Genomic DNA, 23,159 nt, shown 5'->3' on the forward strand with positions numbered 1-23,159 from the left:
TATATTTTTTACTAGGGCTCTGAATGAGCATAGTCATAAGTCGATTGTTGACGTGTGTGATTCCTTTGACAGAGTTGATGATAGATATGTGTTCGAGAAATGCCATGCCTAAGATTGGTACGCGTTTCGCTACCTTTTGTTGTAGTTTGCTCCGTAATGTAAGGTTTCAATGTCAGTTAGTCGTGGTTCTTGAAGAGCAAGGTTGAGATTTTTTGTCAGTCGATTTCTTTTGTGAGGTTATTTAGTTTTTGTATTTGCATGAATGTATCGATGTTTAGTTTTCAAACGCATGTTTTCTGCTTGTAGGGAAATTTACCAGAGATCTTCGATATTTTCTGCTGTGCTAACCTGGACTCCCCAGAATCCGAAAATCCAACCGCTGCTTATCGACAGGCGGGTTGTGTACCACCTGGGGTAGAATTGACTTTGCTTGCACAGTTCATGATTGCTTGTGTTTCATTGGTTTGGCCTCTAGGACTGGACAGGACCAGAGGATGTCGAAGCCTTTGGAAGCAAATATTTTCAGCCGAGCTCATTGAGCTAACAGATGGTGACCAGAGTACAGGTGATTTTCACTCAGACGTGTCTGTATTTTGGGTTCAACAGGTTGAGCAGCCGTTCAGGATTGTGTTAATATTTGGTTCACGCCAAGTATTTGATTTCCTCGTTACCACCCATATGGGTGAGGGTTTCCCCTTTCCGCCACACGGGATTATTATTATTATTATTATTGTTATTACTGTCATTATGTCATCAGTAAATCCGATATGGTGTATCTTCCCACTACTGAAATAGATGTGTATTGTTCGATTCAGTATTTCCATCACATAAATATGGGTTATAATTACGTTACATTGCTGCTAGTAGACATATTTCTCACTTATTCTTAGACAGTTGTTACCTGTTCCTCCATCACAGGAATTTATGTGCGCAGCATTGTTGCAATACAGACGTTCAAATTATCCGATTTCTGTAATTTCATTTCGACACCAGATCGTTCTAGTCGGATTCAGCCAGTCAGTCTTAATGTGGATATCCAACTATGGCTCTCATCATATGATAGACTGGGTGAACCACATTCTTAATCGGACTGTTGAATCTAGATCACTTATCTATGACAGGGCCTGAATTCTTAAACACTGTGGAAAATAATAATCCAATGTGCTTACTACAAACATGTTATTTAAATATAAATATATGAACTAACGAGGTAACAGTTTATTTACAGGAGCAGAGCCCCATCCATCGCAGCAGAGCAGTGCGAGTTTGGTTTCAGGGCCAACAGACGATAAAGCTGTTGCCGTTTGTTCCAGGATCATCGAACATCAACCAGATAGAGAATATGTGGGCAGAGGTAACAAGGTCATTACCATGTGGAGCTACAAATGCAAGCGACCTTTGGACGAATATAGAAAACGTATGGTGGGAAGTAAACCATCACGCTACACTGTCGACGACTTAATGAAATGAATGCCCCTACGCCTTCGAGAAATCTTACGTAATGATCGTGGGTGGGTTGGTTACTAAAAGTATACTCGTCCACAAATCCCCTGTGGAAAATTTTCTGATAATCGGTCAATCTTTGCTTTGTCGCAGCTCTTTAGCATACAAGTGCATTTACTTTCAGTCTCCTCCTTATAATTCTCGCAATGCAAGGTAATTGAAAAATCTCATCCACTCGACGCCAACTGAGGAACTGACTTGTGGTTGGTTGGTTGGTTTGGGTGATTAAAGGAACCACACTGCTACGGTTATCGGTCCCTACTGTCTTGTGCATGTGTTGTTCAATACACAGTACTTGTCACCCACGCTGGAATCAATAACTATTTGTGTGTGTGAGCGTGTGTGTGTGTGTGTGTGTGTGTGTGTGTGTGTGTGTTTTCGTGTTCACGCACATTCTGAATCAATACTATTAACATTAGACATCCAACAATAAATATTGCATCAAATATGACTGTAAAGTATTTTAATGCGATGGGAAGTTAGAAACTGAATTTTTACCCAACCCACGTCCTGCACATTACGTTAAGTAAGATGTATTAACTCCATAGTATCGTTAGCAGAGACAGTGCGCTCTTGTTGTCGAGGCTCGCGACAAGTGCCGCCATTAGCAGTGCCCAATGCCACCGCGATTTGCTTATGTTGGCTGAGCGTGGACACTGCAGCAGACGCTTCGCCATAAACAGAAAGAAATCACCTTGGCTCTCACTGCAGTGAGCGGATATTACTGCCTGCGTGTTCTTATAGTAACCAACGTGAGACTCTACTTACAGGTACCACGGACCAATTGCAACGGGTATCATGTCATTAGTCATCAGAATATTAACCAGTGATGAAATGTCAACTCTATTTGAATCCCAAGAAATATGGAACCCTCTCACAAAGGAATGTGAGGTGATATCAAAATTTATACAACATACAAAAGTTAACTACAGGGCTTTCATGTATGCAATAGTAGCACACAAGGAAATATTATGTCTTGAAGCGTATATTTCATTTCCTCTACTCATATTAAGGCCCTTGTTTTAGTATGAAGTGAGAAAATAAACACGAAAAACTAAAGTTCCTGAGAGGTATATAAGTCATTTCCTCTTCTCATATCACAACTTTTGTTTTAGTATGAAGTAAAAAAATAAACAGTTTAGGGTTGAGAAACATAATATGACACCAGATTCTTATCGTAGGCGCTATCGGGAACGCAAAAAGCAGGGAGCTGTCCATTCTTTTGTCCAACAGCCTGTTTGCTTTTATGCATTACTCCCGCTAGGAGATTCTTATTTAAGGACATCAAGTTCTTCAGCAGAACAAGCCTTATGTTATTGTGCTAATTACGGTACGGAAAAAATGCAACAAAGACGAGTTCCCCTAGAGCAGTGAGGATATTTGCACATGTCTCTATTCAGCAATGACTGCCAGCTGCCACAACACTTCACAGAATCCATGCGGCAGGCAACACAACTGTGCGTGTACTTCAGACTTCGTTCAGTAAGACGTCAGGAGATGGATGGAAACGTCAAATTAACGTCGCTTTCCGAGTCGTATTCAATCCAGAATGAGGTGTTATTAAGGTAGTTGTGCGTTCTAGCAATTACACTTTTATAATACCCATATGAGTATTCCGATAGCCAAAAGAACCCGTTAGTGTGAAACCATCGGGAACTGCATTAATACCGAACTGCAAGAACTTGAGACAATACGTGGACTCTTCTCTTCGCTGGGTGACCTATTACTGTTATTTAGGATTCTCTCCGTCCTAGGCGTAATGCAAATGGAACTTCAGAGGCGTTTTTGCGCTATTCTTGAGAAACACCAGCAACTTATAATCACTGCGAGTCACAACTGCGTGGTTGTCAGTAGTTGTGGTGGTGTTATGCTGTCAAACTGCTTACAGTAACGTTAATGGTGGCGCACATAATTTAGCGCTGACTACCTACTTAGGTAAAGATAGTGCTGTGGCGTCGTCGCTTCTCTTTACTTGGCCTCTGCTTGAGTAATCCGATTTAACGAACATAGTACTCCATTCGCGGGCTGCTAGTGATACTGTATGACTACAGAGATCATCGTGCGGGTATTACATTAATTCTGCAATGAATTGCTTAACAAATATTACCCTCAGCTATGCAGCTGGAATGACTCGTTACACAGGTACGCTATGTTGCACTTGGTTAAGTGACCAGTTCGCTGCAATCCTGCTTCTACTGTTTGTAAATACTTGTATACTTCAAAAATGGTTCAAATGGCTCTGAGCACTTTGGGGCTTAACTTCTGAGGTCATCAGTCCGCTAGAACTTAGAACTACTTAAACCTAACTAACCTAAGGACATCAGACACATCCATGCCGGAGACAGGATTCGAACCTGCGACTGTAGCGGTCGCGCGGTTCCAGACTGTAGCGCCTAGAACCGCTCTGCCACCCCGGCCGGCATGCTTGTATACTGACCATCCGTTATTTGACTAAATATGAACTATAATCTGATTCGCATATATATGACATGGGTTAGCGCCGGCACGAAACAATTGCTAAGGGTTGGTTTCTACAAGCCGACATTTGTCGCAGTATGGAGATGGTCTCAATTTGATTTTCCATAATCGTTCTGCTGTGGGTATGGTTTCGTTTACAACGTCGCACCAAACGGCACTGACTCTAGTTGGTAGAATTTTATTGTTGATATTTTTCCAGACGTTCCTCTAGTTTTTTGTAGGTTCATTTACCGGATTTGATTTGTGAAGACGTTGCGTGGTAATACAATCATAGACGGTTCTAGTGTTGGTTTGTGCTGGTGGAAGTCTTATCCAGCTCCAATCGCCATAGTACTTTCGGACGTAATCTAGGCTTGCGTGCTACATTAACCGGAGCTTTCCTATCCCCAGGATCTAACGAGAGGAACAGAAGTTTCGTGATGCCTGTCTTAGTGGCATGTATTAGTTTAAAAGCATGTCTTTAATTCTAAGTCCTCCGTTTTGTCTCTGCAAAGTTGCCGTGTGGAAGGATACTTTGAAGATATTTTGTTTCCACGCATACCAAGAGGCTACAGCTAATATTTTATGTGCAGTGACCTGCAGTATCGCTAAGACTGCTGCAACGTGATATATTTTGCTAAGTATGAATGTATTTATAAACTGAACTTTCTGCAGTCGGTCTAACGATCGCATGTCATGGTCCTTCTACAAGGTACCGATGACATTAAGTTTCCGCTCCCAATTGTTCGTGGCCATGCGCTTGGGATTCGCCCTTAACCACAATCCGAGTTGGAGCCTCTCTTCAGTTACGTCTAACCAGTGCGCTCCTATTGCACTATTGTAAGAACCGAGATGCGGTATTTTGGATTTAAAATTTTGTAAATTTGTAGTAAGAACTTATGAGACAAAGCTGCATAGAACATCGGTCCCTAAGCTTACACACTACTTAACCTAACTTTAACTTACTCTGTGGACAACACACACACCCATGCCGGAGGGAGGACTCGAACCTCCGACGGTGGGCACTGTCGGGACACAGCAGCCAAACTTTCTGCCGATCCTGTCTACACACGCTCCTCGTCAGACACGAATTCCCATCTTTGCCGCATACCACATGCGCGATACCCCTCCCCCTCCGACCTCTATCCACTCGCTCACGACCACACCGTGTTCCCGCGAGGGTTCGGACGATGTAGTGCGTTTAGCACTGAAAACTTTCGATGACCCATCGAGACCCAAATAATTATACAGGATGTTTCAGGAGGAATAATAAATATTGTAGGAGGTGGTAGTATAGACAAATTGTAGAAAAAATGCCATATAACACTCTGTATATGGATATATGTGTGGTGTCTGTTCTTTCGGAAACGTCCGAAAGAAAAGACACTACGAATCCGGGTTCGAACCTGGTCAGGCACAAATTTTCATCTGACGCCGTTGTTCTATTTTAATGCCCATGACAGCCTGGACATCTGTCCTTCAATTTTTAACTGATTAACAAGGCTGTCTATTTCGATTCGTAGTGTCTGTTATTTCGGATATGTCCGAAAGAACAGACACACACACACACACACACACACACACACACACACACACACACATTTTTATCTTAAGTGCTATTCGGAAAATGTTTGGCAACTCAGTGATAGTGCCGGACTGGAGCTGCATCAACCTACTCATTTCACTAGATATAGTTGTAATTTTCTGAACAATTCCAGTTTAATAAGTGACAGCGACAGTGTCTCTCATCGTTTACTTTCTGCCCTAGCCTATACTATAGCAATGAGTGATTGCCCACATTCTTGGACGTGTTACTGCAACTGTAGCCAAAGTTTCAAATCCCGCTGGAAAAGTATGTTTCAAGTCAGATGGTTTTGCTCCTCCCCTACTGTCATTGAAAACGATCACAACGAAGCTAAGTATAGGTATCCTATGAAACCCCTGAGGTCATACTGCGGTGCTGTGAAGATGAAAAAAGTAGTTCTTCACAGTTATCAGATGACAGATGGAAATTGTCAAATTCCACTTATTATTATTGCATTATTAGCTTTTGGTTCACAGGCGCTTTTCTGCCGCTTATTGTAACTGTTATTTGAATGTTAGAGCTGGAAGAATAGAAACATTGAATTTTCGCCCTATGGAATGTGCGAATTCACCTTAAGTCTTTACATTTCGAGCACAGGCAGAATATCCGCCAGGAAAGCTGACAACAATAAGGCAGGCCATGCCTGTCTTCTGGCGGATGTGCCATTGACAGTGATCTCAACAACAACATTCTACAGCAAAGATGCATTGCCAACTCAACCACTGGAGAAGCTCCAAAATTGTGAATCGCGTCTGGTGAATACGCTTTCAAGGTTTCGGTCCGATTAAGACAGTAAAGCACAAATAATTGTCGCAGTTATTAATTTATGACATTTAGTTTGCATTCAGTGCATCGATGTATTACAAGTAATTGCACTCTAGCCCCTAAACCTAGTTACAGAAATGCGAATAAGACTCATTGACATATAATGGGGATCTTGCGGCTCTTGCCACCCGCAACTTTGAGACGAAGCTGTAGTCACTTCCGTAGTCACTCACAGAACACATCAGCTGGTATCCTTCCTGGTAGTATAACTGAATCTTGGCAACAGCGCAGAATATGTTTGGAAACTATGTGACCGACGAGTTACTTCCTTGATAGCACAGAACTATCCTGCTAAATTCACTTGATATTATCGTGTCATTTCAATTGAATACTGTGAGTGATTTTCTCTTGAGATGTGACATAAGGATATCAGATAATGCTTTTCAGTCAACAAAAGTGGTTCCACACAGGAAATACAACTACTCTCGTCACTTATGTTGCGGTTTATCTGCCATAGCGGCTACTGAGCCAGTAAGTACTTCAAAGACCCGCACTTGTTCGCTAGCTCCTAGGTAACGTGCTTGTCTGTCAGGTGCACGCTGGCTTTGTTCGCCTTTCGAGACTCGCTGAAAGCCAGGTTTTTAATTCTTTTGTAGAAGAACTACAAGCAGGCAGATAACAATTCAATTAGGGAATCGTAAGACAACGCTCTAGCAAAATTCGTCTTGCTACTTCTAGTAACCCTTAGTGTCAAAGCGAAAACCTTAGGGTACTGCCAAATTCATAATGCCACTTTTGTTTTCTGCCGACATATTTTTTGTTGTTGTGAATACGTAATTTTATCTATGAACTGTCACATTTTCATAATACTTGCGAAGCAAATCATGTGAAGTAACACTTCACCAATTTCTTGGGAAGGTGGAAAAAGCACTACCCATTGTGGATGCTCTCTGTATCTTCCTGGATGTCGAGGGGGTTCTAGTAATACGACCTTCGAGTAAATGGTTAGAGATGAAGAACCTAGAGGTGAATGAACTCATAGATGAGCTGAATGCGAGAGACTACTCTTGAAAAGAATAAGTAGACGATTTATTCACAGTAAGAAAATTTGCTAGTACTGTTAAACCTATATGCACTGAACATTGTGAAAAAGTATTTAAAGATGAGCCCCACGAAAACTGGTGTAGTATTATTTATGGGGAAGCATGTCCAGCACACATACTGAAAAATTATGTTTCTCGATGAAACTTTAGAGAGGGTTGTAGTGTATCTAGAGGTAGCCTTGGATGGAAAACTATTATGAACACCTCCCATAAAGAATATGTTCCACTGCGAAAGATAATCTTATAAGCACTTGAAGCTGCTGTAGGGTAAACTGGGGTCTAAACCCAGTACATACTGGATATACACCTCTGCAAAAAGACCAGTGGTAATTTAGTGGCCCATAATATGAACAAAGTCGAACAGAAGGTGGCTGCTAGGGAGTCTGGCAAAGTACAGAAACTGGCCCGCTTTCACAAATAGACGGAGTTAGCAAGACATCCACTCTTGGAAAGGATATTATGCTACAAATGCCCGCCTTACACCTGTGGCTTAGACTGCAGGCAGCGGCAGGGACATAAAGGCTAAAAATTGGAAATAACTGGATATAGTTAGAATATACGGAATCCCAAATCAGTATGGCGATGGCTGGGGAAATGCTGACTAACTATACAATAACTTCTAGCTGTTTCAATAAACCTTGCCATGTAACAGTTGCAAGCAGGGAGCAGTGGAAGAACGAACCACTACACCGTGCAGGAGACATAATATAGTGGTTGCGACGTTGTAAACGAAAGCATACCCATAGCGGAACGATTACGGAAAATCAAGTTGAGACCATCTCCATGCTGCGACAAATGTCGGTTTGTAGAAACGGTAGCGCACATCTTATGTGAAAATAGAATCAGAATTTGGAACTGGACTAGGAAGAAATTAGCACTATCAACAGAACCGCAGAAAGTCATATACCGATAACTGAAGCTTTACAACCCGACTGCAGATGTTACCCGTCCGCAAAGAATAACAGTTATTTCGTGGCTTCTGGGACAGTTTGTGTTTTACGTCGTAACAAACAAAACTTAGAACTTAGAAGAGCACATGTTTTATACTGCAGAAGAACATTTTAAGCTGAAGAATAATAACAAATATAAGGAATGGTTTCAAATTTTTTATCTATTGCTTTATGTGGGCTACAAAGAGGTGGACAGTTTTTTTATTAGGAGCAGAATACTATTCTTTCACTTTTTTTTATTCCTGGAATATTCTTGAACTGTTCTAATTTGGCAAAACCCCTCCATCTCCGAAATTTTTTTCATTCGTTGAAAAATATATGGCTTTCTTACAGAACTCATACGCATCCAGTGCATAATCACTTAAATTGTGAATATATTTCTGAATGAATGTTTGTTATGTATTTTTCCGTCACCCGTTTCACTGTTATAAGTTACGTTCTACAAGGAACGCACGCCAATGGGGGCGGCAATCTGTAATTTATTTTATATTAATTACTACTTCAGTTTTGTTCTACAATTTAAAGGAATATATTGGTGCAAACATGGAATACATGGGAATAATGCAGCTGCTCAGTGACAGGTATGGGTGATGCATTGTGGCCAGGCCTCGTATCTTCGCCCCTCCCCTGTTTGCCCCGCCTACCTGGTGCTGAAAGCCTTCTCAACCTTAAAAAAAAAAAATAATAGTGCAGTGATCAGCATGTCTGTCTAGTAAGCATGAGGTCCAGGTTCGAAGCCCAATCGGTCACAAATTTCATCTGCCATCGTTGCTGTATTTCAACGCGCTGTGACAGTGTGGACGTCGGTCCTTCGATATTTAAGATGCAATTGTTTTTTGAGGCAATAGAGGAGATTTGCGAACATTTGTCTTGCCATCAATGTGATTGGACTTCAACGGCATCGAACCCTTAGTCACTGCTTTGTGCCGGCGCTAACCCATGTCATATATATGCGAATCAGATTGTAGTTCATATTTAGTCAAATAACGCATGGTCAGTATACAAGCAAGCCAGCCGGGGTGGCAGATCGGTTCTAGGCGCTACAGTCTGGAACCGCGCGACCGCTACGGTCGCAGATTCGAATCCTGTCTCAGGCGTGGACGTGTCTGATGTCCTTAGGTCAGTTAGGTTTAAGTAGTTCTAAGTTCTAGCGGACTGATGACCTCAGAAGTTAAGCCACAAAGTGCTCAGAGCCATTGGAACCATTTTTGAAGTATACAAGTATTTACAAACAGTAGAAGCAGGATTGCAGCGAACTGATCACGTAACCAAGTGCCTGTGTAATGAGTCATTTCAGCTGCATAGCTGAGGGTAATATTTGTTAAGCGATTCATTGCAGAATTAATGTAATACCCGCACGATGATCTCTGTAGTCATACTGTATCACTAGCAGCCCGTGAATGGAGTACTATGTTCGTTAAATCGGATTACTCAAGCAGAGGCCAAGTAAAGAGAAGCGACGACGCCATAACACTATCTTTACTTAAGTAGGTAGTCAGTGCTAAATTATGTGCGCCACCATTAACGTTACTTTAAGCAGTTTGACAGCATAACACCACCACAACTACTGACAATCTGAACCATTATCATCACGCAGTTGTGACTGGCAGTGATTATAAGTTGCTGGTGTTTCTCAAGAATAGCGTAAAACGCCTCTGAAGTTCCATTTGTATTACGACTAGTACAGAGAAAATCCTAAATAACAGTAATAGGTCACCCAGCGAAGAGAAGAGTCCACGTATTGTCTCAAGTTCTTGCAGTTTGATATTAATGCAGTTCCCTATGGTTTCACACTACCGGGTTCTTTTGCCTATCGGAATACTCATATGGGTATTATAAAAGTGTAATTGCTAGAACGCGTAACTACCTTAATAACACCACATTCTGGATTGAGTACGACGCGGAAAGCAACGTTAATTTGACGTTTCCATCCATCTCCTGACGTCTTACTGAATGAAGTCTGAAGTGCACGCACAGTTGTGTTGCCTGGTGCATGGATTCTGTGAAGTGTTGTGGCAGCTGGCAGTCATTGCTGATTACAGACGTGTGCAAATATCCTCACTGCTCTAGGGGAACTCGTCTTTGTTGCATTTTTTCCGTACCGTAATTAGCACAATAACATAAGGCTTGTTCTGCTGAAGAACTTGATGTCCTTAAATAAGAATCTCCTAGCGAGAGTAATGCATAAAAGGAAACAGACTGTTGGACAAAAGAATGGACAGCTCCCTGCTTTTTGCGTTCCCGATAGCGCCTACGATAAGAATCTGGTGTCATATTATGTTTCACAACCCTAAACTGTTTATTTTTTTACTTCATACTAAAACAAAAGTTGTGATATGAGAAGAGGAAATGACTTATATACCTCTCAGGAACTTTAGTTTTTCGTGTTTATTTTCTCACTTCATACTAAAACAAGGGCCTTAATATGAGTAGAGGAAATGAAATATACGCTTCAAGACATAATATTTCCTTTTGTGCTACTACTGCATACATGAAAGCCCTGTAGTTAATTTTTGTATGTTGTATAAATTTTGATATCACCTCACATTCCTTTGTGAGAGGGTTCCTATTTTCTTGGGATTCAAATAGAGTTGACATTTCATCACTGGTTAATATTCTGATGACTAATGACATGATACCCATTGCAATTGGTCCATGGTACCTGTAAGTAGAGTCTCACGTTGGTTACTATAAGAACACGCAGGCTGTGGTATCCGCTCACTGCAGTCAGAGCCAAGGTGATTTCTTTCTGTTTATGGCGAAGCGTCTGCTGCAGTGTCCACGCTCAACCAACATAAGCAAATCGCGGTGGCATTGAGCACTGCTAATCGCGGCACTTGTCGCGAGCCTCGACAACAAGAGCGCACTGTGTCTGCTGACGATACTATGGAGCTAATACATCTTACTTAACGTAATACGCAGGACGTGTGTTGGGTAAAAATTCCCATCCCATTAAAATACTTTACAGTCATATTTGATGCAATATTTATTGTTGGATGTCTAATGTTAATAGTATTGATTCAGAATGTGCGTGAACACAAAAACACACACACACACACACACACACACACACACACACACACGAATGGTCATTGATTCTAGTGTGGGTGACAAGTACTGAGTGTTGAACAACACATGCACAAGTCAGTAGGGACCGATAACCGAAGTAGTCTGATTCCTTTAATCACCCAAACCAACCAATCAACCACTAGTCAGTTCCTCAGTTGGCGTCGAGTGGATGAGATTTTTCAATTACCTTGCATTGCAAGAATTGTAAGGAGGAGACTGAAAGTAAATGCACTTGTATGCTAAAGAGCTGCGACAAAGCAAAGATTGACCGATTATCAGAAAATTTTCCACAGGGGATTTGTGGACGAGTATACTTTTAGTAACCAACCCACCCACGATCATTACGTAAGATTTCTCGAAGGCGTAGGGGCATTCATTTCATTAAGTCGTCGACAGTGTAGCGTGATGGTTTACTTCCCACCATACGTTTTCTATATTCGTCCAAGGGTCGCTTGCATTTGTAGCTCCACATGGCAATCACCTTGTTACCTCTGCCCACATATTCTCTATCTGGTTGATGTTCGATGATCCTGGAACAAACGGCAACAGCTTTATCGTCTGTTGGCCCTGAAACCAATCTCGCACTGCTCTGCTGTGATGGATGGGGCTCTGCTCCTGTAAATAAATTGTTATCCCGTTAGTTCATATATTTATATTTAAATAACGTGTTTGTAGTAAGCACATTGGATTATTATTTTCCACAGTGTTTAAGAATTCAGGCCCTGTCATAGATAAGTGATCTAGATTCAACAGTCCGATTAAGAATGTGGTTTACGCAGTCTATCGTATGATGAGAGCCATAGTCGGATATCCACATTAAGATTGACTGGCTGAAGCCGATTAGAACGATCTGGTGTCGGGATGAAGTTACGGAAATCGGATAATTTGAACGTCTGTATTGCAACAATGCTGCGCACGTAAATTCCTATGATGGAGTAACAGGTAGCAACTGTCTAAGAATAAGTGAGAAATCTGTCTACTAGCAGCAATGTAACGTAATTATAACCCATATTTATGTGATGGAAATACTGAATCGAACAATACACATCTATTTCAGTGGTGGGAAGATACACCATATCGGATTTGCTGATGACATAATGACAATAATAATAATAATAATAATAATCCCGTGTGGCAGATAGGGGAAGTCTCACCCATTTGGGTGGTAACGAGGAAATCAAATACATGGGGTGAACCAAATATTAACACAATCCTGAACAGCTGCTCAACCCGTTGAACCCAAAATCCAGACACGTCTGATTGAAAATCACCGGTACTCTGGTCACCATCTGTTAGCTCAATGAGCTCGACTGAAAATATTTACTTCCAAAGGCTTCAACATCCTCTGGTCCTGTCCGGTCCTGGAATCACCTAGGCCAAACATGAACTGTGCAAGCAAAGTCAATTCTACCCCAGGTGGTACACAACCCGCCTGTCGATAAGCAGCGGTTGGATTTTCGGATTCTGGGGAGTCCAGGTTAGCACAGCAGAAAATATCGAAGATCTCTGGTAAATTTCCCTACAAGTAGAAAACATGCGTTTGAAAACTAAACATCGATACATTCACGCAAATACAAAAACTAAATAATCTCACAAAAGAAATCGACTGACAAAAAATTCTCATCCTTGCTCTTCAAGCACCACGACTAACTGACAATGAAACCTTACATTACGGAAACCATTGCATTTTGAAGAGCAAACTGCAACAAAAGGTAGCGAAACGCGTACCAATCTTAGGCATGGCATTTCTCGAACACATATCTGTTATCAACTCTGTCAAAGGAATCACACACGTCAACAATCGACTTATGACTATGCTCATTCAGAGCCCTAGTAAAAAATATACGCTTAGCAATGCACATGCCTCCACCAACATCGAAAATAAGAAAAACACCGAAAATGTCGAAAAATTCTGGAGCACACTCGAAAATACTATGAGCAAAATTTACCAAGATGACGTGAAAATACTAATGGGAGACTTCGACTCTCTATTTGGGACAGAAAAAACCTGTAGAAAAACCATTCGTAAAATTCAACACACCGAAACGCTTAGACCAACGGCACACGTCTGACTGACATTTGCCAACAATTGAACCACAAAAGGATGTCTTCCCACTTTATGAAGAAACCAGTTCCCAGGTAACGTGCTTGGCTACAGGAGCAAGCTCCTTTCGTTCGCCTTTCGAGACTCGCTGAAAGTCAGAGTTTTGATTCTTTTGTAGCAGAGCTACAAGCAGGCAGATACAAACTCAATAAGGGAATCGTAAGACAACGCTCTAGCAAAATTCGTCTTCTAACTTTCAGTAACCCTTAGTGTCAGAGCGAAAACCTTACGGTACTTCCAAATTCACAATGCTACTTTTGTTTTCTGCCGACGCATTTTTTGTTGTTGTGAATACATAATTTTATCTATGAGATGCCACATTTTCATAATACTTGTGAATGATACTGGAAATGAAGTACATACAGATCTTTTCGAAGTCAAAAGTCGGTAATATCCTACTAATTCGTGTTAAAATAGGCTCAATCGTCTTACAGACACTTAATGCTTTATTAAGATAAACTGCCTTCGTGATGTTTCCGTAGTAAGCTTAATTTAATTTATATTAGTGCAGTGAATATTTTAATTGCATTTTCCATTAGTTTACTAAGCGCAACAGTAATCATCAAAGATTAATTAATCAGCAGCAGAATTTTCTTTCACGATATCTAAAACAATCTGACAATGCTAAAGTTGTTTCCAAATTCCACGTCCGTAGAAACCCACTGCTTCTTACGATGTCGTTAAACCAGTGTAGGTTTAAGAGTGTTTTCGTCTAGAAATGAATTGCCTTGACGGTTGATCGATCAAGAGCGGGAAAGGTAAAATTTTACGAATATATGACGAGAGGGACAAGTGCTTGATAGAGGACTTCCCTATCAATACAAGTGCCTGAGAGACGACTTTCCTATCAATCTCCTGGATAGTTTTGTTTCTGAAATCAACATTGTGCGTTATCATGCAGTAGCATAGATGATGTAGTTTTGTTGCTCGATTTTCTTTCACTGCCGCCGAAAGGTGTCTCAGTAGTTAGCAACAAATTCCAGTTTTGTTGCACACAACCCTTGGGGCAGAATTCGTAGCCCAAAACACACTTTTGGAGCTATCAGTTGTAAAATATTATGTTCATACTACTCTTTGCTCGAGTTTACGTTTTTTGGTGGGGCTCAGCCTTTCATTTCTTCTTAGGAAGTTAACGATAAAGGCATCATAACACGTCACCAGTAACAGTACTGCATAGGAATGCTCAATGAGCGACCTGATGACTTTCAATAATAGTCACTCCGTTGATTTTTGTTGTTTCGAATTAGAGCATGCAGTACTCCCACACCAGACTTCTGAACTTTGCCTGTTGAATGCAAATGTCGCATGATGGTAAAATGGTAATCTACCACATATATCAGTATTCGAGACTTCCTTATGTGGAAAATCATTCATGCCAGAACGATCTTTGTTGAAACAAGAATATTTTTTTCTGGCGTATTTTTCCCAAAAGCATTCGCTCCAAACACAGTTCAAATCTTTCTAGCTGTTTCCTCTGCGTTCACCCCTCTGTTATACCAAAAGTAAACGTTGTGTTGCAGATGTTACACCTTTTTCCTCTTGCGGCTCAATTTTACAATGCTTAACTGCAGTTCATGATTTTCAAGTATGCAAAATGCAATGCTTAACTGCAAGATGATAACTAGAACTTCCAATTCGAAAATGACAGTTGATATATACACTAACAGCGTGGCGCCGCGTTCACATGTGCGACGCCGGATTTCAGGCGGCGGTTGGCGTCTGGTCAGCGGCCGGTAGCTGTGGCAGCGCGAGGAAGCGCTCGAGCGTAAGCTGTTATGATCGCGACACAGCCACGGGTTTTCCTGCGGAATTGTTTCTGAAATACTTGTTAGTGCTGGTGGGTAGAATGTTAAGCGAATTATCTTAGATGTTCAATCAGACTCATAACTGTAGACCGAAATGTGGTAAAAAGAAAAAAAAAAAACAGTTGGAGGCGAACACGGGACTATAAGTTTAGAATGCACGACGATTACCACGAGACCACAGGCTGACACAACCCCTAGAACGTCTCGGAAGTAGACAACACTTCCTCCTAACACTTCCGCATCTTACAATGTTGCCAGATTGTGGAGATGGCCGGACTTGTCAGGGGCGGTCAGTTTTATTGGCCACCTTAACTGAACGAATCGGACTTAGTCTCTTTGGCGGGCGGCCGGCGGTCAGTTTTTATGTCTAAGACTGTACATAGACAGACAAAAAAAATGGTTACAGTTTCAGATACATCTGGGTGATTTATTCAAGAGAAACAGCTTCACAAATTGAGCAAGTCAGTAACACATTGGTCCACCTCTGGCCCTTATGCAAACAGTTATTTGGCTTGGCATCCCAAACTTGTTGTGGGGTGCTACTGATAATGCTACAAATGTTCTCATTTAGGGAGAGATCTGGTGACTTGGCTGGCCAAGTTAGGGTTTGTCAAACATGAAGGCAGTAGAAACTCTCACCGTGTGTGTGTAGGGATTATCTTGCTGAAATGTCAGCCCAGCATGGCTTGTCATGAACGACAGCAAAATGGGGCATAGAACGTCATTGCAATACCACTGTAATGTTGCTGCAGATGACAACCAAAGGTGATGATGATGATGATTGGTTTGTGGGGCGCTCAACTGCCCGCACAAATTCCCAACCTTTGCTCAGTCCAACCTCACCACTTTCATGAATGATGATGAAATGATGAGGACAACACAAACACCCAGTCATCTCGAAGCATACAACCAAAGGGATCCTGCTATGAAATGAAATGACACCCCAGACCATCATTCCTTGTTTTCAGACTGAATGGCGGTTGACAGTCAGGTGTGTATCCCACTGCTGTCCGGGGAGTCTCCAGACACATCTTCTGTGGTCATCGGGGCTCAGTTTGAAGCAGTACCCATCACTGTGTGAATTATACTCCAGTCAATGAGATTCCAGGCCAAGGTCAGCACATTTACATATGGAAGCTAAGGAGTGATATTGTTACCAAGCAGATGCTAACAGTTCTCTATTTGGGTGTTTATGTCTAACTACTTGTACTGCAAATTGAATCATAAAGGCCATGCCATAAAATAAATTAGTCCTTGGATTTAAAACTCTTAAGAGCTTGAGACAACAGGAGTTTAAGGTCTAACACAACAAGAGTTTTCTCTAAAATTTATGTTTTTTAATATGTTATGCTTCTTATTTGATTATTGTTTTGGTATCTGTTCTAGATTACCTAAGCAATAGTCATAAAACATAAATGCTTATTTTCCATAATAACATGACATATGGATAGTGATAGATGTAATTTCATATAAAAAGACAGAATAAGACATATCACACATTGAGGAGCTGTCAGAAAATTAAATGCTTTCTGCCAAAGTGATATTTCATCTTCTATTCTTGTGGAAGTGGTGAAATAAATTACTCAAGGTGAAATACATAAAGCAGTTCACTGAAGAACCGTAATTATGCCATTTGCAAAAAGATAACTGTCATTAAAATTTTGGAACAGTTTGTTGCCCTTCAACTGGCCAAATGTAAAAATGATAACCACTGCATTAGCCTAGTAATAATGGAGAAATTAGGTTAACTGTACTACTACATGAGTAGTACTAATTGAATAAGCCATTCAATTGGTAAAACCGATTCTTGGTTTCAGCTATTTGATAGGACCTCGGCTGTATGCATTCTGGCACATGACTCAGCTGTTGGTTTCAAACCTTAACATGGCAGTGATATGGTTGTGTGTAGTCTGTATCTACATGTTTACTTCAGGAGCCACCTTCTGGTGTGTGACCGAGGGTAATTTGTGTGCCACTGTCACTTCTCTCCCAAATTTTTTGCGAGAAGAATGGTTGCTGGAAAGCCTCCATCTGGGTTCAAGTATCTCCAGTTTCGTCTTGAAGGCCTTCTCACGAAGTATATGTAGGATTTGTTGACTCCTTTAGGAACATATGCTCTCGGAACTTTAATAGTAAACCACACAGTAATGCAGAATGCCTCTCTTGCAATGCTCCTCATTAGAGTTGGTTTATCATATCTGGAACACTTTTCTGCTTACTAAATGTACCTGCAATGAAACACCTTGTTTTTATTTGGATCTTCTCTATTTCCTCTGTCAATCCCATCTGGTGCAGACCTCTAGACTAACCAGCAATATTTAAGTATTGGTTGAATGACAGTTTTGTTAGATACTTTCTTTGTAAATGGACAATATTTCCTAAGGATTCTTCAAATGAATCTGTCTGGTATCTGCCTTAGCTGTGATTAATTCTATGTGATTGTTCCACTTCACATCTCTCCGTACCCATGTTTTATAGAAGTGACTGCTTCCAGTGATTGTTCTGAAATTGTGTAATCATATATTAGAGGATCTTTCTGTCTATTTATTCGTAATAGTTACATTTGTTTATGTTGAGGGTCAAGTGACACTTCCTGCACCAAGTGCTGGTTCTCTGCGAGTCTTCCTGCATTTTGCTACAATTTTCTAGTATTACGACTTGTCTATATACAACAGTATCATCTGTGAAAAGCCGCCTTGATTTCCACCACTGTCTACCTCATCATTTATATATATTGTGAAAAGTAATGGTCCTATAATATTCCCTTAGAGCATGTGTGAAGTTACTTCTACATGTGAACATTCTCTCCTTTTAGAACGACATGCTCTGTGTTGTTTGCTACAAAATCTTCAATCCAGTCACACAGTTTGTCTGATACTGCATATGCTCGTATTTTGTTGATTAGGCAACAGTGTGGAACTGTATCGAATGCTTTCTGGAAGTCAGAGTATACAGCACCTATCTGGGAGCCTGCTTTCTGTGTCTCGTGGATGAAAAGAACAAGCTGGGTTTCACAAGATTGTTGTTTTTTGCATTCACCTTGATTCCTCTACAAAGTCCATTTTTGGTGTCCAGGCATGTCATAAAATGTGAGCATAAAACATGTTCCAAAATTCTGGAATAGACTGATGTCAGGAAATAGGTCTATAGTTTTGTGCATATGTTTGATGACCGTTCTCAAAAAGGGGAATGACGTGCGCTTTTTTCCAATCTTTAAGAATAGTTCTCTCCTCTAGAGACCTACTGTGCACAGCTGCTAGAAGAGGGCTCAGTTCTTTCACATACTCTGCGTAGAATTGAATCGGTATCCTGTCAGGTCCAGAGGCCTTTCCTCTGTTGAGCGATTTTAGTCGCTTTTATATCCCTTGGTCACTTATTTCAATATCCATCATATTGTTGTTAGTGCAAAAATTTAAAGTAGGAACAACAGTGTGACCTTCCTGTGTGAAACAGTTTTGGTAAAAGGTGTTTAGTATTTCAGCCTTTTCTGTGTCATCCTCTGTTTCATTGCCAATATGGTCACAGTGCCTGTGCAGATGGCTTCTGTCTGTTTACTGATTTAACATAAGACCAAAATTTCTTACGATTTTCTGCCATTCTGTAGATCGAATTTTAGTTTCAAATTAGCTGAACTTTTCACACACAGCCTTTATTACACTGATTTTTACTTTGTTTAGTTTTTGATTTCTAACATGGTTGTGGACTACACTGAGTCATTTACATTGCTCACACTTTCATCGGCACATACATATCTAAAACCTATTGTATGATGCTGTTGAACTGTGACCACTGGTGCTCAACGTTGCCAGTGGGGAAGTCAAAATTTTTGTGTTGACCTGTCCAGTAATTCGAAATTGGTCTCTTGTCACTCTTGCTAAACAGAAAGACCTTCCTACCTTTCTTCATATTCCTATTTACAGCTGTATTATGTGGAAATGTAATGACCTTACTGTCACCAATTCCATGTTCTACTCTGAGATGAAAAGTTCTGATCCATTTGTCACCAGCAGGTCTCAGATGTTAGCTTCATGTATCGTTTCCCTGATTAACTGGTCAAAATAATTTTTGGATAGAGCTCTTACAGTTTGTACAATTTCACTCAATTCTCTTCCTGTCCTAACCACTTCAGCCTCCCTGTCTATAGCTCCACCTAAAACTATAACATGACCAGGAAATTTACACAAAATATTCTCCAAGTTTCCCCGCAGATGTTCTGCCACAACTACTGCTGAGGCAAAGTATCTATAAAAGCATCCAATGACTATGTTTGAACCACATTTAATGCTTATGTAATACCAAATTTTGATTTTCAATGTTGTACGCATATCTATAATAATTGGGTGTGGGATACAGTGCCACAGGCAGTTCTTGTTTAGGTATCAAAATGTACAGTTGCTTTGTGTTAATCATTTCTTTAACATCTTGGAGTTAGCCAGTCCAATGGCATGTCATTGTCAGTCCGTTAATTCATACACAGCTATAAAAAATGATAATGAAAATATTATGAAATGGATAGATTGTTGCTCACCCTATAGCAGAGGTGTTGACAACTGCGACCTCAATAGAGACAATATTTTTATCAACTGCAACAAACACTACACCCCCTATGGCTACTAATCTGTCTTTTTGAGATGCGTTCCATGTTTCACTAAATGTCTCGGAGCTTACTACTTTGAGTGTCAGCCAGCTCTCGATCCCAAGAATAATTTGAGTGCAAGGACTTTCCTACAGGTCAGTAAATTTGGCAACTTTGTCTGACTTCACTATCTGCATATCAACTGGCGAGTGTTCATCAGAGTACCTCAAACAAGCCTAAAAAACCCTCTGCAGCCCACAAATACTCTACTACCTGAGTAGCTGCTTCCTTTGCGTAATGCACCCCTGACCTATCAAGCAGAGTGCTAAAAATCCCCACCTGATAACGCAGCCCCAGAAGCCTGCTGCCAAGACTTGAAAAGCAGACGAAGTTTTTGGTTGAGGTCTCCATTCGGCTCCAAACCAAAGAACACCAGTCATCTCTGAGAACAATGCTGCAAACTGTGAGTTCTGCTGTGCAAGCAAGCCACCAGCCTTCACCACATCTGCCAGCTGCTTGTGTGAACTGAGGATGGCCTCAGAACCAATGCGACAATCATTGTCAGCCACAACTTGCAGACAATTGCAACATGCACACTCGATTGTCGTAGGCAAAGCCATTTCCACATCTCAGATGAGTTTCCCCAGCCACCTGTTCACCCACAGGGTGAAGAGACAAGGCAAGATGGCCAGCCTCAACATCGGCCCCCCATCTTGAACAACACGAATATGTTACCACCCACAATTCACCCTGCTGTGAGTGTGGATCCACCGCATCAGGCGCACTAGGAGGTGCTTTGGCAGTAGAGCCCAAGGGCGAAAGAAGCAACATGTAAGGTGTCCCATGCAATGTGCCAAATTGTCTGTCACCGCTATAACCTGAGGCAGCAGCCTGAAGAAACTGACTATAGCCAAAGACGTGTAGAACTGTTTGTGGGCTGTGGCTAGCTTCTCCTGCATCCCCTGTTGGGAATCGACTTGTCAGTCTGCTTCTGGCAGCTTACAAACTTTTTCCTCTGTCACTCAGTGCAGCACTCGGATGTGTTCTGCATGCTCATGTGAGTGATACTGTCGATCTTGTCCCAGTCAACTCGATGCATTCTGCTACTTAGTTGATAGTAAATGTCTGAAAGTTCCTCAGCCGTTCTTGTCAAGTATCTCCTGGCTCACCGAGTTATAAACTGGCAAAACACTTGGCCTCTCTGCTTCAGGCGTGCATAGGGAGACTGACACATACATAAAGGACCCAGGATATTGCTTTGAGAAGCTGAAGAAACTAAAACTTGCACCAAATGACACCTTGGTCAGCTTTGATGATGTTTCTTTCTTTACAAAAGTGCCACTCAGAGACTATCTGGAGGACATCAGTTCAGTTTGCCCACAAGACATCACCAAATTCTTTCATGCATGTCTCACCACGAGCTATTTCACATGGAATGCCAACTTCTACAAACAGCTGGAAGGCATCGCCATGGGTACTCCTCTTAGTTCAGTGGTGACTAACTTCTTCATGGAAAATTTCGAAGCCTAGGCACTCGACTTGACACCTTGTAACCTAAGGTGTGGTACAGATATGTTAATGATACCTTTTTTGTGCGGAGTCACGGTGAGAAACAGCTCGGTGACTTCCTAAGACACTTGAACAACCTCCATGCCAACATGAAATTTACTATGGGAGTAGAATAGGACAAAAAACTACCATTATTAGACGTGCTGGTCACAAGTGATGGTGAAAACCTTGGACACAGCATGTACTGAAAATCGACACACATGCACCGATACTTGCACAAACTGTCAAATCACCACCTGAGCCAGAAAAGGCGCACAACTGATATGCTCGTAACATGAGCAAGATGAGTATGTGAGCCACAGCACCTCTGATGGGGAAGTGCAACATACGGAAAGTGTTCTGAGGAGCAATGGGTATTTCAAAAGTTATATCAGATGTATAACAGAGTAAAACACTCAGTGAAGTGACACATGAGAAAAAGAAATATCAGGTTGAGTCTTTCTGCAATACATTCCCAGATTTATGGACAGAATCAGCTGTATATTGCACAAACATGACATAAAAACTATTTACAAATCGACAAAGGAGTTTAAGAAGTGTCTCAGATCATCAAAGGAGAAAAGGGACCCATTTGCAATGTCAGGAATGTACTGCATACCATGCACATGTAGAAAAGTTTGTTTTGGAATGGCTTGGTGATTAATAAACTCCAGGATCACAGAACAAAAGTGACATTGCAGGTTGGGGCAGGTTGAGAAATTGTCCATGGCAGAGCACACACTGTGTGAGACTGACCACACAGTGAAATACGCTGACACAAAAGTTCTGGCTGTAGAGAAGAGCTATTGCTCCTGCTAGTTCGTAGTAGCTGTAGAAATTCACAAACATGAGAACAGCTTGAACAAGAAAGAAGAAAGCCTCAAGGTAAACAGAGCTTGGCTTCTCCTGCTGTAGCGAACAATCGTTTCAGGTAGCAAGAGGAGAATCAGCAAGAGGAGAATTGCACCAGAAATGACCGTGGAGAAGTCCTTTTATGTTGGTGCACCAGGTACATATAGTTTGCGGCCGTGAGCTCAGCTCCAGCAATAGAGGGTGTAGCTTTGACAATGCCAGCCACTTGTGCTGGCGAAACATTAGAAAAATAATCAGACAAACGTCAGCCGAGTCAGGCAGCGGTAGCCAACCGAGACAGACGCAGCAACAGGGAAGTGCTTTTGTGACATTTACGAGTTCCTAACCAGGAGCGAATTTTATTATATCATCTGTGTGCTTTAATAGTTTAGTTTCTGCGTGTAAATTTAATATCTAATAGCCACAGTTCTCGCTTTCATTTGCGTCAAAAAGTAAACCGATTTTGTGACATATTAAAAGTTCCTAATCAGGGTCAAATTATTTAGTTTCACCCGAGTGCTTCAGTAGTTAGGTTTTTGAATATCTGCGTATTACTAGACACAGTTCATCCGTTTTCGTCAGGGTCTACAGTGGATTTGCACAGCACGTGCTGATTGTCCCTTTATCTGCATAGTCTAGTTTTCCACGGGCTTTAGTATGGACAGGGACTGCGATTGTTGTGTGTGGATGCAAGCCAAGTTGGTGACACTTCGCTCTCAGCTTCAGTCGGTGATGGCTTCAGTTACCCAGCTTGAGGCTGCAGTGGGCACCATTGTTGTGAGCTGGCCGTGTGGGTCCAACGGACGTCGAGCACCTCAGAGTCCTCTGATCGTTCCTCACTG

Source organism: Schistocerca piceifrons, chromosome 6, assembly GCF_021461385.2.
Source record: "Schistocerca piceifrons isolate TAMUIC-IGC-003096 chromosome 6, iqSchPice1.1, whole genome shotgun sequence".
NCBI classification, from domain to species: domain Eukaryota; kingdom Metazoa; phylum Arthropoda; class Insecta; order Orthoptera; family Acrididae; genus Schistocerca; species Schistocerca piceifrons.